Source organism: Helianthus annuus, chromosome 5 (genome assembly GCF_002127325.2).
Source record: "Helianthus annuus cultivar XRQ/B chromosome 5, HanXRQr2.0-SUNRISE, whole genome shotgun sequence".
Taxonomy (NCBI): Eukaryota; Viridiplantae; Streptophyta; class Magnoliopsida; order Asterales; family Asteraceae; genus Helianthus; species Helianthus annuus.
In genome coordinates, this window is record NC_035437.2 from 9,274,294 (window position 1) to 9,281,706 (window position 7,413).

The following is a 7,413-nucleotide window of genomic DNA, read 5'->3' on the forward strand; positions in this document are numbered from 1 at the left end:
AGTTCTTCATGTATTCAAACTCATTCATCAAGTTTTTCATGTATTCAAAGCACAATAACACTTATTCAACCAAGTTATGAACAAGCATCAAAACATTTAGCATAATACCACAAGCCCGGTTTTATACTAATCCGATTGTATGACAATTGCAAGCCGACTTCATAAACATCATCAACTAGTGGTTTAAACAAGATATCATAGTCCATCATGCGATATATCCGAAAACAGGTTAATCGATTCATCATCATTTGGTAACTACTTTCTATCAATCAACATCTTTATCATAGATAAACTATCATTTCTCATGTTCAACTTAGCAAGCAACATAATGTCATAATAATCAATCCAAGCACAAAACATAACAAGGATTACTAACCGGCTAAGAGATAGGAAAGGTGAACTCCAAGGTCGATTTCCAAGCTTGATCCGAATCCTAGTGTTGGCCGGCTACCAAGGTGTGTTTGTGTTTCTTAGGGTTTTTAGAGAGGGAAGGAGTGAGAGTATGAGTGTGTGTTGTTCAAGAGTAACAAGTGTGGTTAGGAGGGTAATGCACATATATATATATTAGCTTCAAGTGGTGCACCCTTAATGGGTTTCAGTTGATGGTTTGCGGCCCAAAGGCCCACCGGCCACTATTCACTCGAGACCTCATGGTCTCGAGTCGGGTTCTTTGTTTTCGGGTTGGGTTCTCGGCTTGCTTATAATACATACGTATATACATACAAACACACAAACAAGGCACATTTCACATAAAACTTCACATTTATTAACAAGTTAACCAGTCCCATAGCGTACAAGTATGTTACATCGAGACACAAGAAAGGTTCTAAATTTCGAGTTGTCACAGTCTGCACACTTCTTGGCTATTAAGGAAACAGACAAGTTCTCTACCCTAGCAGACATTTACTTAAAGGAAGTGGTTTCGAGGCACGGGGTGCCAACCTCCATTATTCCGATCGTGATGCACGATTTACTTCAGAACTGTGGCAAGCAATGCACAAATCTTTTGGCTCTCGTTTAGACATGAGCACAGCTTCTCACCCTTAGACGGATGGGCAGTCTGAGCGTACTATTCAAACTCTGGAAGACATGCTGCGTGCATGTGTAATCGATTTCGGCAACAGCTGGGAAAAACATCTCCCATTAGTGGAGTTTTCATATAGCAATAGTTACCACACCAGCATTCAAGCCGCTCCATTCGAGGCATTATACGGGCGTAAATGCCGATCACCTCTCTGTTGGGCAGAGGTGGGCGATAGTCATATCATAGGTCCAGAACTTGTAGTTGATGCTACTGAAAGGATTGCTCAGATACGACAACGAATGGCGGCAGCTCGTGACCATCAGAAAAGCTACGCTGATAAGCGCAGGAAACCACTCGAGTTCCAGGTTGGGGATCGAGTGCTACTCAAAGTCTCACCTTGGAAAGGTGTAGTTCGTTTTGGCAAACGAGGCAAGCTCAATCCGCGTTATGTCGAACCGTTCGAAATCATTGAAAGAATAGGCAAAGTGGCCTACAAACTGAACCTACCAGCAGAACTCGGTGGAGTTCACAATGTTTTCCACGTGTCAAATCTAAAGAAGTGTCTGTCAGATGAGACCCTCATAGTTCCTTTGAAGGAGCTCACTATCGACAAACAGTTACGATTCATTGAGGAACCAGTTGAAATCACGGACCGGGATGTTAAGGTCCTCAAGCACACTAGAATACCTCTTGTTCGAGTTCGTTGGAACTCCCGTCGTGGCCCAGAGTTTACTTGGGAATGAGAAGACCAAATGAAACTCAAGTATCCCCAGCTGTTCGAAAACAATGCAACCACTACTAAGGCTGAAGCTACTATAGAATTTCGGGATGAAATTCCAAATCAACGGTGGAATGATGTGACACCCCAGGAAAACCAGTAAACAACACAACTAGCTTCCTCAGTAACCGCATGCTAAATTTCGGGACAAAATTTCTTTCAACTTGGGGATAATGTGACAACTTGTATTTAAGACCTCTATTTGTACTTTGATGTAATCAGTGGGAAGGTTATGTGATTATGTGAAACTTGGTTGATTGATTGATTGCTTAATGAAATGATATGTGTTCTACATGTGAATGTGTATGTACTTGTATGATCCGAATCGTACAACAACCATTCGATCGCACAAGCCCTTTCGGGCCACACTCTTTGTATCCGAACCAATAGGGCAGCCCAAGGAAGGGTTTGGCCCAACCCTATCTACACGAAAACATATCCCATCTAAGGGATTAGTTCCTCATAATCACAACACACCAAACCCTAAATCTCTCTTGCTCTCTCTCTCTCTCTCTAACTCCACGGCAGTAGCACCCTTTCTTTCTCGAAGCTTTTGGATTCAGATCATCCTCATTCTACTTCAACCGGTTAGTGTTTTACTATCGTTTGCATAGTACAAGATGTTCAGATTGCTATGATTTCATGTTAATTGATATTGTGATTGTTATGATCTCGTATAGTAGTTAGCGTTCTTGCTAATGAAATAATTGATGTTAGATCTTCATGAGATTTAGTACACACGACTTACTAGAATGTTAATTTGATGAAACAAGGCGTGTTGATATGTTAATCGGGTGTGATGTGCCTATATTCGAATGATTGTTGTGTTGATAGGATGCATGCTAGTAACCAAGAACATGAGTCGTGTTAATGATTGCGATTGATCTTTTTGTTTAGAATATGATTAGGGTTTACATGGATTACATGATGAATTCTTGGTTTGATCAAGGAATTGTATGAATAGAAACAGTTAGTTTGGTCAAACGAATTGATTTGGAATTAGTAACTGATAGCATGATTTTTAGGAAGTTAATTACCTAATCACACAAGCTACCAATCGCACAAGATCATATCACACAAGATCTGATCTGATCACACAAGTGTGGTCACACAAGATGAGTACAACCATCAAAGCACATTGTACAACCTAGGATTTGCATGATCGCACAAGTCTTGGGCCTCACACATACCTGTTGAACCTTATTATGCTGTTGGGCCTTAAAGCCCAAACTCAATCGCACAACCCAACCAGATCGCATAAGTCGTCCGGACCGCACAAGTCGTCCGGATCGCACAAGGTCACTGTTTGTCATTAACTGGGCCGAGTCTGCTGTTGGGCTTCTTAATGGTTGGGTCGGGTTTATGTGTTGGATCGCACAACCCGTTGTGAGTCGCACAAGATGTGCTGAATGCACAACAGGTTGGGCCAAGTATTATTGAGCTTTCATTTGGATCGCACAAGCTTGAATATGTTATGTGCTTGACTGCTAATGTGTTGCCATGATCAATACGTGTTCGTAACATGTTAGTTTATTTGTAAACTTACATGCACTACTTGAACCTAGACCTGACTCGTATGGTAACCATGTTATGACGTGGTTGACCCCTTATAGCTCAAGTAACCTTTTCGTGTATCTGCCGAGCAAACCAAGGTGAGTTCACACTCTTACCAAGGCATGGGATTCCTGGGTGTTGGTGCATATTTGTGACAACAGCTTAGATTTGGTCTTTGGATATCTTGTAATTAGATAAACAATAAACGGTTAGCGGGTTTAGCTTTGTATTAGTGAGGTAATTGAGTTTGGGCTAAACTAAACCCAATTGGATGTAGGGGGACGATTTGGGCCTTGCCCAAGTAGTAAACCCTAGTCTAATTAGTAAATCTTGTGTTATATGAACAAGGTTAGGGTTTAGGTTTGAGGTTAATCAGTTAATCAACCAAAACAGTATTAGTGAGAGATAGAATTTCGTGAGAGATAAGTCTTGGATGAAATTAGGGTTTGTGAGGGATCTTGATTGATTGTAATCAGTTTGATAGATAATCAATAAAGATCCGGTTTGAAAGTGATTGCTGATTTCTGTTTCTACACGTTTTCTGCTAATTCTGATCAAGAGGATGCCACACTCTTGATTGGAAAGACGATTCTGTGAAGATCCATATACATCAAGGGGACCTACAACTGGTATCAGAGCATTAGGCTCTTGAAGGCTCGGTTCAGAATTATGATTGGCAGAAACCTGAAGAATTTCGAAAATTGTGAAAGTGAAAAAATTAGGGTTTTTCGATTTTATTGAGTTTTGATAATATTTCTGCGAATTTGTGGCTGTTTTGATCTTACTATGTTCTTAGTTTTGCCGATTTGCAGTTTTTCAGGATTGTTCCGGTTGTTTGGTTGACAAATTCGGCTGAACAGATTTGAAGATTCGAAGATTGTTCTTCGTGTTCTTCATAATTTTCGAAAAATTGGACTGATTTTGCTGTTTCGATTTTGAAGGAACTGTTACGAAATCTTGGAAAATCTCAGAAAATTGAAAAAGATTGAATTTCCATAATCTGCCTGGCGAAATTAATAAATTCGCTGATAGGACCTGCGAATTTAGCTGATCAGCAAAGTTATTGGCGAACTTGAAATCCAAAGGCGACTTTGGTGACCGTGTAATTTTCCACAGCGAAATTACCACGGTTTTCGGCGAATTTACTGGTCGTCGTAGGAGCGAAGTTGACCAGCGAATTTGACCTGCGAACTTGTGAACTAGATCTGCGAAATTAAGTTAGCGAAATTGAACTTGGACTGACCAGCGAAATTAGTGATCTATCCAGCGAAATTAACAGCAAAATTAAGAGGTGGAATTTCAGTTGGCAAGCGTCGGAAAATTTTTAGTGTTTTGCAAATAGAATTTGATCCGTAGCTCATTTGACAGAACCGTTTGCGCCGTTAGATTCCTTGGATTTTTAGGAAAAAAAGACTCTGGAAATTCCCGAATTCGGTTTTTGACACTATATATCATTGGACTCGTCTTTTCGAGACGATTCTAAAGGTGTAATTTGGTAACCACTGTTTTCGGAGATATTTTGTACGGTTTTACTAGTCTGTTACGTTTAAAATGTTGAACATGGCCAACTTGAATGCTCCTAAGATGATGAAGGTGGAGAACTATCTTACTTGGAAAAACAGCTTCACATCCTTCATTAAATGTCAGGATGCAAGGATGTGGACTTGTATGATAGATGGATATGTTGCTCCTACACGTCATGTTGAAGGAAGAGTGAAAGTGATCTCTTATGATAAGATGGATGTATCTGAGAAACTTATGGTTAATTCTGAAAAGAGAGCTTTAGCTGCAATAAAGACGTCCTTACCTGATAGCATCAAACATACCTTTACAAAGTACACAAATTCAAAGGATATGTGGGATGCATTACAAAAGAGATATCAGGGAAATGAGAGTGTCACTCAGGCATTCATGGCAGAGATAGTGCCAGTTGATGAGGCTGAAACTAGTGTGAGTGATGCTGAATCTCAAGTGGAGAATGCTGAAGCAAAAGTGGATGCTGAAGTAGAGAAAGAGAGTGAAGCTGAACAGGTTGTTGCTGATCAAACCACAGAAGTTCATGAGAAAGAGGTACAATCTAATTCTGTGTGTTTGAGGTGTTGTGAACTACAGGGTGAGGTTGACAGATTGTCAGCTCAAAATCAAAGTCTGGTGAGCGAGATGAATCTCTATACTTGAAGAAGATAAAGGGTTACGAAAGTGAAATCGAAGCTTTAACATGCAAATTAAACGAAAAACTTCAAGTAATAGACTTAGCTCACGAAATGATGGCTGAGAAAACAAAAGAGAATTCTGAAAAATGCAAAGAGTTGTCAGATGCACAACTCAAAATTATTGAACTTGAACAGAAATTAAGTCAATTCAGAGATTCGTCTTTTGTTATGAAACACATGATGGGTGGGTTAAAGAAAAGTAATGACAAGACCACTGTGGGCTTCCAGGGTTTTAATGAAGTCCCACCTCCTCTTAGTCATGACTATTCTTTCCTCCCTTGTTGGGATTGAACCCTAACAGAGGAACAGATAATGTAAAGCCAAAACCGGATCCCATCAGTGGACTCTTAATAAGCAGCAGTTTACTCTAAATCTCTCCCCTTGACAGTGGTTATCTAACAACTGAAGAATGTTAAAGTGCTGCTCAACTACAACAACTGATAAACCAAACTCTGATGATTACCTATCAACTGCTGAAGACAAACTCTGTTGCTCTATCTACTGCTGTTTCCTAAGTGCTGCTGAAGACTCAAGCACTGCCCTCTCAAAGACTGATCACCTTTGAAGAAAGCACTGAAGACTCAACATCTGTACTAAGGCGACAACAGTGGAACGTGAAGCAGTAGTTTCCTTATGTTTTGTATGTTAGTGAATGTCAGATGTTACATAATAGTAGTTTGTATAGAACAGTATTTGTAGTTTGTTAGGTCGTTAGATGTCACTATCATGGTGACGTCAGCTGAAGTATATCAGTAGTTTGGTTTGCCTATAAGTATGACAGTACTCTGTACTGTTACACTTGATCGTTTTGAGTGAGTTCTTCTCCTCAATTCATCCTTTCATCTTGTGCAACCAACTCTGGTGTATCAGGCTGAGGGGAAGTTTAGATTGTAAGCTTTTACTGTAATCTTTTTCTTATATGTAAATCATTTGACTCAATGAAAAGCAATTGTTTATCAATCTCTACTTTCCTTTGTTTGTGTTTACAAACTTTGCTACTCATTTCCGCTGCACTTATATCGTTTTATGCAAACAAACACAATCATGACAGCCTCAGATCCTAACAATTGGTATCAGAGCTTGGACGGTCAAATTCGATCTAACAATCAATTTGACATAACAGTTCAGCTCAAAATTCATTGATACTAAGGTTGGTTGCATACAGTTGAAAAACAGAGTAACGAGTAAATCATGGTCAAAATGGTTATTAAAAAAACTCTGTAATTCAACCAAGATGTCATATGACACACAAATCTCACACAACAAATGTTCTCATACATATGTCACTCATAGTTTTCAAATCTAAAAAATATCTGATAAATTATGGGTTTGTTCGATGTTTTCATTATTGATTTCATTTGATGTTTTGATTTTTGTGATGTTTTTAATAAACAATAAAGTATGTACCTCAGATCATCAAAACTCGTGTTCATCTAAAACACCTGCATACTGCTGATACTGAAACGAGGGAGAAAAACTTTAGTCAAAATCTCTCATGTGTTCAAAGGCAAGTTGAGTACCTTCAAAAGGACCAAATCAACTTCGTCTAACACATATTGAGAAAAATAAAATGTTAAAACAGTCCTAATCATAAGTAATGTGAGATCTGAACTAAAACATGCTCAAACATGGTCAGGTTTCTTAAAACATTGCTTCAAAGTGATTATGGACAAGGTATGTTCAAAATATAATCTCCTAGTGAGTATTTCTCAACATATGAATAATAGGGGTAAAAAGGGAAAAGGGAAATAAAGATCTCAAAGTGTAGCTATCTCAAAACTTTTGAAATCAAAAGTAAAGAGTAGTAGCATAAAACACTTGTGAGGTTAGAATTAGATCTTCAG